A 12,038-nucleotide genomic window follows, 5' to 3' on the forward strand; every position below is an offset into this window, starting at 1 on the left:
CTCCAGTCTCTGCCTCTGTCTTCACATGGCCTCTTCCTCTGTGTCTGTGCCCTGGTTTTTTGTTTGTTTGTTTGTTTTTTTGGGTTTTTTTTCTGTCTCTTTTGAGGACACTGGTCATTGCACTTAGGGCCCATGCAGGTAACCCGGGATGATCTCATCTCAAGATCCTTAACCCTATTACGGGTTCTGGGATGTCTGTCTGCAATCCACCTTTCAGGAACCACTGAGTTCCCTAATGGCTCCCATGACAGGAACCACTGAGGGTGTTTAAGCAGAGGGAGGATGGCACCTCCTGTATTTTAAAAGGGTGGCTCTGGTGATATGGGGAAATGGTTACAGGCAATGAAGAATCCACCAGGGTGACCATCTGGGAAGCTATCTCAGTGATCCAGGCAGGGGCAACGATGGAAAGAAATGGGTAGATTTCTGTCTGCATCACGGGTGACACAGAGGGAGTTTGTCGACGGAGTAAGTAGCAAGGAAGGAAAAGAGAAAGGTGCAGGGGGGCAGTGCCTTTCACCCAGAAGGGGGAAAGCTGGTTTAGGACCAGGTTGGTGCAGCAGTGGTGACATCCGGAGTTCTGTTTTGGACATGCGAACTGTGAGCAATGGAGATGTATTTGGACATATGTAGCAAGATGCAAGTTTGAGCTTTGTCAGCCTAGACATGGTTAGCGTCTGACGCCCTCACTTCCACCTCCCTAAGGGGAGGGTTTTCGTGGAGCAGAGACGGTGACTCAGTCCATTAGTATGACCATCACAGACTGATGACCACCTGGTATTTCGATCAGGGCCAGAAGAAGAAGGCAAGCCAGTAAGACGGGGCCATGAGGAGAATCTGGCTCAGCTCTCGCCGGCTGTCATAAAGGCCGTGTGTGGTTGGCTGTTATTTCGTAAATATCATCGTTTCCTTTGAAATCTTATATTCTAAGCCCGGCAGGCCTGATTGGCAGAGTCACTGATTTTTCTAGTTTGGGATGATGTGCTTATTCTTAAAGCCATCTTCATTTATTAACCTTCATTCATTTTTTTTTTTTTAATTTCAGTGCTCCAATCAATAATTATTTCTCTTGACAGTTTTTGACAGCCTGCTACTACATTTAGCTGTTTAGCGTGAATGCAAAAGGTGATCTCTGAATTTGCACAAATGGAGTAAAGTTGCTCTTTTATCCTGTGCTTTGGGGGAATCTGGAAATACAGGCGTGTTTACTCTGCCCTGGGGGAGTTTTTGAGGTAGGAATACTTAATACTTTTCTATATGAGAAGATAGAGAGCTGCAGGGCACTAAAATTTTCAGTTGTGTGGTGTTTTGCTGATGTTGTAAGATTCACTTGAAAGGCTGGATTTCTCTTAATTGGAATTGATAATGTGAGGTCAGCCACAAAATTTGTACTCATGGTGTGCCAGGCACTGCGATAAATGGGATGGGAGATTATACCCAGTCCTTAAGAAGTAGAGTGGACAGCGGGGGGAAAAATACCCCCCAAACCAAAACAAAACCAAAAAACGCCACCTCTAAAATGATGATGCCTAGAAATACGTAGAAAATGAGAGTTTTATCTTGCTACGTACATGCACTTAACGATGGTCCTGCCTGGAAATCCCAAGTGACAGATGAGGAACAAAAGTGCACGATTATCCTCGTATAGATACATCACGTGCACACACGTATGTGGGCACGTTATGGTCGAGGGCAAACCTATCTAAAGACCAAACAGCGGGGGAAATGTTCTTTCTCACCCAAGTCGCAGTGTTAAACCTCTTCGCAGTTCTCTGCTGTAGCTGTGTGTTTACGTCTTGATAACTTACCCAGCGAGCACATAATATTTAATTCCTGGTTGGATTGTGCAACCAGACAGTCCACTTCCAGAGAAACAGTGCGAAATGTGGAAGTAAGCGTTTTCCTTGAGAACTAGCAGCTTCCTTGCTCCAAGCGGTTCTTCTTTGAGTATGAGAATGACCTCTAGGGTAGAAGTTCTGGAACAGGGGGAGGAGAGCAGATTGGGCCACGGTTCACAGGAAAGGAGGGGCTTGGTTCTTCCTCGCCTCTGCCCTTAGCTCTGATGGCCCTCCTCGGGCTGGGGGCGTTGGGCCTCACACATCCTGGCATGATTTAGGGAAGCAGGTAGTGACCTTCTCGTGCCCTCTCTTTCATTTTGCCCCGGGCATATTAATAGAAAAAAAAATTCACCGTTACATTTTTGTGGCCAAAACTTTTCCAACTCCCGTACTGAGCCTTTGTTTTTCAGCTTAGTAGGACAAAAGGGCCAGCATTTTCTGGACATCATTAAGCCTTCACCATGCTTTAGGTTTCTTTCAAAAAAACAAACAAACAAACAAAAAAAAAACGTAAACTCGATTGCGCCCGATTGTGGCAGCTCTACCGGGGCACTGCTGTTGGCTCTTACTAACTTCGCTCTGGTTTTTAGAGGACTTCTTTAAATCTGGTGCTGGTTTCCAGTCCACATCCACTCACAGGGACGCAGACGTGAAACTTTGTCCCGAAGCATTGAGTTCTTTGGCCTGTTGTCCCAGGAGGCACTGGGGAAATCCGTCGAAAAGGAGCAGACATGGAAGGGGTGTGTTAGCCACTGCAGAGGGCCGCCCGATCTCCCCGCCCTGGTGGCTGCCACGGCCCTTCAGCCCAGAGATGGTTGCAGGTCTGTGTCCAGGCCTCGCCACGCCGGACTCAGGGAGCTACGTCACGTGAGCCTGGCATGGCGTGACTGTGCCAGGGAGTTAATTCACAACGCAAGACGTCATTTACGTATTCTTAGGTCCACTTGATCAGCACATTCTGTCTCTGGGTCCGGCCACGTGGGAATGTAAATAAATCCTAGCTGGAAGCTGCTTTATGGGTTCATCCTGAGAAATTGCCACCTGGATGCAGGTAGCAGTCGTGTCTCGGCACACGACGTTTCCTGAAGGGATATCGCGTGGAGGCAAGTGGTCGCTTGGTGAGCGGGGAGTCGAACAAGGGAGCGTGGTGTTACTGTTGAGTGGCCCCACGCTGGCACAGCCTGGTGCTCTGCTCATGGCAGGAGAAGCCTGGTGTCTCTAACGGGATCAGAAACGCTGATCAATGGCTACAAGTCCCAGGAGACCTCTCGGCAGGGTGGCCTTGCCAGTGAAGCCGACTCCCTCCCCCCAACAACCTTGGCATTAGCTTTAATGACTATACTTCCCTTTTGAGGACATCGTCTTTTCATCGGCTGCTGTCCAGGGCCCTGGGGGTAGGGGTGGTAATGGTGGGGATGATGCTTTTCTTTTTTCAGTTGGCTTTGTGCACATTCTAATCCACTACATCTTGTTCTTGCTGTAAACCTCTGACTAGGCCATCCCTCTTCCCCATTTCCAGGTTCCCAGCGGGGAAAGAATAAGTCCCTTGGTGACTTTAGGATAAACATTCCACGAGTTATCCCTTCAGATCAAGCGCTGTGAGTGGCTTAGCAATATGGAGGCATTCGTCCAGAGCAGGGGTAGGCACGCTATGGCCTGCTGGCCAAATCCAGCCTGCCAGCTGTTTTTGTAAATAAAGTTTTATTGGAACGCAGCCATGCCCATTCATTGATCTGCCGTCTACGGGTGCTTTCGCACTACAACCACAGCCCCGAGTTGAGTAGTTGCGAAAGAGGCTGGAGGCCAGCACAGCCTGAAACACTTACTCTTGGGTCCTTTTCAGAACATGTTTGCCAACCCTGGTCTGTAGAATTTGCAAGTCATAATTGCTGCAAGTAGGAACTAGAAGTACCCCCCCCCCCCCCCGCCTGCTGCCCCCCCCCCCCGCCCTTTCAGTAAACAGATGGAGGGATCAGAGAAAGAATGTGACTTGCCTTAAGGTCACAGAGCTGGTTAGTGGGAGAGCTAGAAGCTGAATTCAAACCTTCTGGTTCCTAGTGTGAGTTTTTGGCCCCTACTTTTGGAGGAGGAACACTGTGAGCTTTACCGTTTACAAGCCATCAGCCATTACAACATAACGAAATTTAGCTTCTTTCGTAGCCGGCCCTGCCTTCCAAACTGACTTCACCAGATAAAATCGCCAGCCAGGCTGGCATTGATATTCATTTATTAATCTTACAAATAATACCTCCCAGATCTAGGAACGGAGATAAGGGCTAGGGACATGGATGAACGAATAATGCGTTTACCCGCAGGAAGTGTGGATGAGAATGGTCAGATATTTGCACGTTGTTTTTTGCAGGGTGTTCTGATAGGGCCGTGCACAAAACAAGGCTGTGATCATGTAGAGGAAGGATGGTGTTAATTTGGCCTTAAGGAGGTAGTGGTGTTGTCAGAGTGGCTTCAAAGAATTAGAGATGTTTGAGCTGGGAGTCTTGCAGGCAGAGAAAGGCGGTAGAAATGGCCTGGGGCCCTCTAGGCATGAAGTTTGGGACTACTTGTCGACCATAGTGAGAGAGTTGGAAAGGTAGATTGGGGCCAAATTGTGGAGCCCATGGCATTTCGTGATAAGGATGTGTAGTTTACATTCTGGAAGTTTCTGACCTATAGATTCCAGAACACGTGGGCAACCACAGTTCTTATAAAAGAGGGCCATCTTGAGCAGCATCTTTAGATTTAATAATTAATACCACAAATATAGAAACAGCTTTCTCCCCAATATATGTAGCTGGCTGATACTATGATTCATCAACCAAAAACTCATTTGAAGTGTTATAAACTATAAATTTACACTATTTATTAATAAGTTGATAAATAATTATTAAATAACTTTATAATTCATTATAAATAAGTAAATACTTCATTGATACTATTATAGATTAATAGCATCTTTTTGCTCACTGGATATTTTCTTGATCAATAGATACGGAATAAAAATAGATGTTGAATAAAAGTAATTGCCCGAAGTGTCCAAAATTTTTGATTAAAAAATGTTAGGAACTGCCGCTATTGACAGTCATGAAATTTTGTGAGTAAGTGAATGGCCCAGGTTCCAGAGTCAAGCGGCTACAAATTTTATTGGCTGTGTGACTTTGAGTATCAAGTTGTTTAATCTCTGCAAGCTTTAGAGTCTTTCCCTCTAAGGGCAACATTTGCCTTTTCAGATTGGTACGGAGATACCATAAATGTAGGAAAAGCCTGTAGCGAGAGGTTGGTGCCGAGCGATGCTTACTGGTTTTGGTGGTATAGGCCGATGTGCCCTAGATCTGACCCAATATGGAGGATGAGTCGACAGGGGGGAGTTGTAAGACCTTTTCGTTATCCAAGTGAGAAATAATGGAGGCCTGGATTAGGGCAGAGGAGGGGGCCTGGAGAGGACGGGAAAGTGTACCTCCACCTTCGGCAATGATGTGGAAAGCCAAAGAAGCCACTTCTGTTCATACCTAAAGCAAGGGACCGGGCAGAGATTAGAGTTTAGCGAAACCTAATGGCATGACTTCCTGGCACCGTATCCTGTGAATTATCTGGCAAGTTCCATGGCTCTTAATTCCTGGAATTGATCTAGATAAGAATTCACCCAGGGTAAATTTCTTTTATTAGTTTAATGAATTAATGAACTCCTCCCTGGAACATGTTGAAACTAGAATTAGCACAGAAGTACCTCCTTTCATTAGGATTTAGCAGAGCCCTGCCATTTAGCCTGTACCCATACTAGAACCTTCAAAAGAATGTATACGAGGCAATGCGTGGCATATTCCAATTTTTAAAAAAATGAGCTGAAATTTACATATTAAATATTTAAGCGCCTATGCTTAGAAAAAGTCAGACAGCATAAGTGTTAAGTGTCATCTGAGAGATTTTTATTTCCTTCTTTGTCATTTCTGTATTTTCCAAAATGAATATATGTATTTTTAATAAGTGCTAAAAAGGAAACCAACAACAGAAAGGAACAGATCAGAAGGGCTTCAGGGAATTTGCTGTTCCTGTCTTTTTGAGTAGCTGTTTACAAATGCTAGTGGTAATGGGTGCCTTCCCAACTGTGTCTCAATTCAGTCAGATGGTGTTCTATATCTAGGGATATGGGGGCTAGCTCATAAAGGTGGGTGGCAGTGAGAAATTAGAGTAGCAGTCATACGTGCCGATGGGGCCAGTCAAAATTTGACTATTACGTTTTATTGAATTATTTTTAATGTGAAATTCGAGTCCAGGCTAAGACGTGATTTTTGTTATTTACCATCGTCTCTCAGTCTGCAGATTCTCACACACGTGGGTGTTTGCACACATGCATGGGCATACACCGCCGAGGTGCCGAAACGTTCACCATGAGCAGCAAGAACACAGATCCAGAAATCAGGAAATGGGGGTCTGGTCTCCGCTCTGTTACTTGGTTTTGTAATAGGCTTGACTAAGTCACTAGCCTCCCTGAGCCCAGATTCTTCATGTGTGAGTTAGGAATAATCGGTAAGAGTTCTGACCACCTCACAGGGGTATTTTGGAAATCCATTTTGAACGGATTATAAAATGCCATGCATATGAGTTGTTTTCAGTGCTGGCTTGGCTGCTCGTCAGCGTTGTGGTTATGGACACGTGACAGCAGCTCTCTGGACCCCAGTGCGATAAACTCCAGATGACCTTGCTGTCCATCCAGCACAGAGATGTGGGGTTCAGAGATGGTGGGTCAGAAAGTCTTGCCCTGGGGGCAAGTGGTTTTCTAACTGAGCAGGCGTCAGAATCACCTGGAGGGCTTGTGCTACCATGGATCCCTGCCTCCCCCCTCAGGGTTTCTGATTTTATAGAGTGAGGCCTGAGAATATGCATTTTTTAAGTAGGCAGAACCCAGTGTGGAACTTGAACTCAGGACCCGGAGATCGAGACCCGAGCTGAGGTCAAGAGTCAGACACTTAACCGACTGACCCACTTGATCTTACCCAGGAGCCCCGAGAATATGCATTTCTAACACATCCCCCATGATACTGGTGCTGCTGTCCCAGAGGCCACACTTGAAGGGTGAGGGCGGGTATCGGGCAGGTGGGAGAACTGTATACACTGTGAAAAAGCACATCACTGAATTACTCAGTATTCACTACCCCCTCCCATGCACGCACACCAAAATCACCCAAACTGGATGTTTTCTGAGATTTCGTTCCTTTTCCTGAACGTTTGGTTCTCTCATGATACCTCAGCCTGTGGAAACACAAAGTGACTTTTGGATCAAGCGGTTCTCGCCCACGTAACCCTACGTAACATCGGCAAACTTACTACCCCCCATCAGCTCAGAACGCGGAGACGATCGTATTCATACGTGTGTGTGCACCAGAGGCCAGCGATGTCTTTGGCTCTGTTCTCCTTTTTAAAAATGCAGTGAGTAAGCTAATTTTGTAGGAATGTCTCAGAAAGCTATTCCTGTAAACCCAGCATTGTTAAGCTGAGATAGAGGAAGCAGCACTGATTAGCGCAGTGTAGACGACTAATCGTGTAGACGACCCTCCAGATTCAGAAGGTTTGGACAGGAACCCTCTGACTCATCCCTTATGGCTCTGGTGTGTGGTAACATTTAATTTTCTCCCGTGGCATCTCTTTTTTCAGCCAGGGTTAATACTTCTATGTGATTCTTTCACTGGAGGGGATGAGTAAGCGGGGGAGAGTTGGCATTCATTGCTTCATCAACTGTGTGTGTGAGTCATCTCCCGCTTGTCTTATTAATTCAACTGGAAGGAGGGGAAATGTTATCTCTGGTTCCTGAGGCCAGTTTGGGCTTCAGTTAACTAGGAGACTCCCTCGAGGGACTCGTGATCGTAGGTTCATTCACTTACTAAGGGAATGAATAGATTGTGAATCTCATTACTGTAGCATGTATACATAAGTGATATAAATGGCGAACTACGGTAACATCGAGATGTTTATTGATGATCAGGCACCACAGGCAGGATGTTAGCTCCGGGAGGGTATTCTATGAAAGGTGGTGGACTTAAAAAAAAAAAAAAAAAAAAAAAAAAAAGGATGAGTTCAGATTCATACTTTTACTGAATGCCTCTCTTCTTGCTTCTGATTTGATTAACAGAGTTATTGAGGGAAGAAGAGGACAATTTCCAAATAAAATAGCCTCGGATCCTTGTTTGGATTTAATGTGGTAGCCGGGCTATTTTGAAACACAGTTATATGTTTCTTAGTTTCTACTTCTAATGCTCAGTTCACTCGTGTCTTCCTGTTTGGCTTGTACCTTCCCCTTCTGACTCAGTTTTCTCTGTTTCTCTTCTTACTCTGCCAGACCACTATTGTGCCTCTGCCTTTGGCTTTTCTCGCTTACCGGCTCCCTTGTATGGCCTTTTTTACTGAAGCATGTCTCTGTTCACTGTTTCTTTATCCCCAGGCAGACCCTCCAGATGGAAGATTCGTCTTTTCTTTTAATGAATACATTTCATTTTGATGCGGACAGAATTACATACACTGAAATACAACATCTATCTTAAAGGTGCAGTTCAATGAGTTTTGATAAATGGGTACCTCTGCTTAGCACCCTAATCTGGATGTAGGATGGTTCCATCACTCCAGAGAGTCTTTATTCCTCCTTCCTGTCAATTCCCATGGCCCCGTATCCAGCCTCTGACTTCTTATACCATAATGAGTTTTGTCTGTTCTCAAACTCCATACAAATGGAATCATTCAGTGTGTGTTTTCTTGTAAACGCCTTCTTTTGTTCAACACATTTTTGAGATTCACCCTCATTGTTGCATGCATCAAGACTTCATTATTTTTTAAAATGCTGGCCAGTATTCCACTGTGTGTGGATGCTACAGTTTATCCATTCACCTGTTCACAGATATGTGGGTTGTTTTCACATTTTGACTATTTTGAAGAGAACAGCTATAAATGCTCTCGTACAAGTCTTTTTGTGGATATATGTTTTTATTTCTCTTTGGAGTGGATTAAGTGGGACATAGGGTAAGGTGTGTAACTTTATAAGAAACTTCTCATGAAGCAAGTGGTTGTAGCAATTGTATGCTACAAGGGTATTAAAGTCCCAGTCACTCCGAATCCTGCCAATATTTATTGTTCTCGTTCTTTTTAATTTTAGCTATTCTAGTGGCTACATGAAGTATCACATGGTTTTAATTGCATTTCCTGATGGCTAATGATGTTGAGCACCCCCCTTTTTTTAAAATATGCTTTTTGGCCATATGTTTAGTGTCTGTCCCAGTCCCTTGACCGTTTAAAAAAATCGAGTTGGTTGCCTTTTTTTTTGGATGTGTAAGAGTTCTATATATATCCTGGATATAAGCCCTTTGTCTGATATATGTATGACCACATATCCCCCCCAGTGTTATCTCTGGTTCCTTTTTTCATTTTTTAACTGCATTTTTGGGTAAGGAGTTTTTAATATTAATGAATTGTAATATATAATCTATTAAGGTACATATATTTTTTCTATGTCTTTATAGCTTTTTGCTTACCCTCTGGTTACTAAGATATTCTACTGTTTTCTTCCAGAAGCTTTTAAATTTAGCCTTACTATTTAAATGTATGACCTATCTCAAATTAGTTTTAATGTATGGTGTGAGGTAGGGATCAAGATTCAAAATTGTTTGCATACATTTATTGGAATGTATGAAACAGTTATGGAAAATATTTTCTGTCCTCATCAAATTGCCTTTGTTAGAACTCAAGTGACCATCTTTGTTTTGTTTCAAGACTCTTCAATTCCATTGATCCACATGCTGTACTAATGTCAGTACTGTACTGACTTGATTAAAATAGCTTTGTTGCAAGGCTGCAGTGTGAGTCCTCTAACTTTGTTCTTTTTCAAGATTATTTTGGGCGTTCTAGCTTTTTAGAATTCCGTATACATTTTAGCATTGACTTGGAATTAAAAAAAATGCTTTTTAAGTGCACTTTTGGTGATGGGCACAGGGTATAACACTGCATGTTAACTAACTGGAATTAAAATAAGAACTTAAAAACCAAACAGAATAAAACAAATTGCACGGCTAACAACAAATTCTTTTAGAAGTTTGTTTGGATTGCATTGAACTATGAGAAATCAACTTGAGGACAATTGACCTATTAACAATTTTGAGAACTTCCAATCTGAAAATATACTATATCTCTCTGTGCTTTTATTTATTAATTTCTCTCAATAACATTTCCCCATTTTTGCAGAGGCATTGAATGGGTTTTTTTTTTAGTAAAATTTAACTGTATTTTATGTTTTTTGATGCTATAATAAATTTATTTTTTATAGAATCTCATCTTCAAAATTTTTAATGTTTAGATAAGAAATACAACTGATTTTTGTTAATTGACCTTGTGTCTTATGGACTGCTAAATTCACTTACTAGTGAGGGCACATAACCATGTTCCTTATCTTAAGGGGAAAGCTTTCACCCTTTCACCGTTAACTGTGATGTTAACTCTGAGTTTTTCATAGTTGTCCTTGATTGGCTTGAAGACGTTTCCTTCTATTCCTGATTTTCTGAGGGATGTTGATTTATTTGTTGCTATCAGCAAAGGATTTTGAATTTCACGTAGTTCTTTTTTTTGCATCTAATAAGATGTCCTATAGCTTTTCTCCTCTATATGGTGAATTACATTGATTGATTTTAAATGTTAAACTAACCTTCAGTTTCTGGGATCAGAAAAAGTTACTGATAGTTATCACTATTCTTTTTACCTATTCTTTTAATATCTTATTATGTATATTTACAACTGGGACCATTAAGAATATTTATCCCTATGGGGCACCCGTGTGGCTCAGTCGGTTAAGTGTCCGACTTTGGCTCAGGTCATGATATTGTGGTTTGTGAGGTGAAGCCTCGCATTGGGCTCACGTGGGGCTCGCGTCGGGCTCTGTACTGATAGCTCGGAGCCTGGGGCCTGCTTCGGATTCTGTGTCTCCCTCTCTCTCTGCCCCTCTCCCCACTCGTGCTCTGTCTCTCTCTCAAAAATAAATAAACATTTTTAAAAAAGATTTAAAAAAGAATATTTATCTTTAATTTTCTTCCCTTGTATAGTATTTACTAGGTTTATTAAGTGTTGGTGTTATGTTGGCCTCATAAAATGTGTGGCAGACTATTGCTGTCTTCACCATTTTCTAAAATAATTTTTTGTGATATTTTATTTCTTTTTAAAAAGATGTGCAATTCAGTAGTGAAACCATTGGGCCTAGAGTTTTCTTTGTGCAAAGGTTCTAAAAGTATGGCACTGTGATTAAAAATATACAGGAAAGTGTTCTTTTTTCTTTTGGTGAACAGTTCTCTGAGTTGTAACACATACGTAGAGTTGTATACCTTCTACCACAGTCAGGATACACAACAGTTACATCATGGTGTGCCAGGGATTTTGATAATGAATTCAGTTTCTTCACAGAGAGCAAACTATCCACATTTTTAATTTATGCTTTGTTATATTTTCGTAAATCATGTTTTCCATTTGTCAAGAAATTATTCCTTTCATCTAAGTTGTCAAATTTATTGCCATAAAGTTATTTATAATGTTTCCTCACTGTCTATTTCATGTCTGTAGGATCTCTGAAAATATCCCCCTTTTCACTTCTCATATTGATTATTTTTTTTTCTTTTTACTTTTGTGATTAGTCTGGCTGGAAGTTAATCAATTTTATTAATCTTTTCAAAGAATGAACTGCTGCTTGTTTTCAGATTCATTGATTTCTGCTCTCATCTTTATTTTTTCCTTCTTTGTCCATCCTTTGGGTTTAATTTGCTCTCCTCTTCCTAGATGACTGATTTGAAAATTTTTCTTCTTTTCTGTTAGTAGGTGCATCCTCTTTTAGGATTATCATGTCTACCTAATGAATATACCCTTTAATTATGATAAAATGGTCCTTTACCTCTGGCAATTCTCCTTGTTACAAGGCTGCTGATACGGATGTGACTACAATAGCTGTAGGCTGTTCAGATGTCAATCACCCACTTGTGGTGAATCCTCCTGGCTTAACTACATGGCACAGATTTAGGTATATAATAAATACTTTCATTGTTACATAACTCAATATAGACGTTCCCCGACTTAAGATGGTTTGACTTACGATTTTTCAGCTTTATATGAGAGCAAAAGTGATACGCATTTAGCAGAAACCGCAGTTTGAATTTTGAATTTTGATCTTTCCCTGGACTAGGATATACA

At 42.1% G+C, this 12,038-nt stretch overlaps 1 protein-coding gene across 10 annotated transcripts in view; it reads left to right on the forward strand.

Annotated features, from left to right (window-relative positions):
• Positions 1-12,038, forward strand: part of ATXN1 (ataxin 1) — a 424,117-nt gene that overhangs the window by 43,393 nt on the left and 368,686 nt on the right. The gene's annotated exons all lie outside the window — the stretch shown is intronic.

The sequence above is a fragment of the Leopardus geoffroyi genome, chromosome B2, assembly GCF_018350155.1.
Source record: "Leopardus geoffroyi isolate Oge1 chromosome B2, O.geoffroyi_Oge1_pat1.0, whole genome shotgun sequence".
Taxonomy (NCBI): domain Eukaryota; kingdom Metazoa; phylum Chordata; class Mammalia; order Carnivora; family Felidae; genus Leopardus; species Leopardus geoffroyi.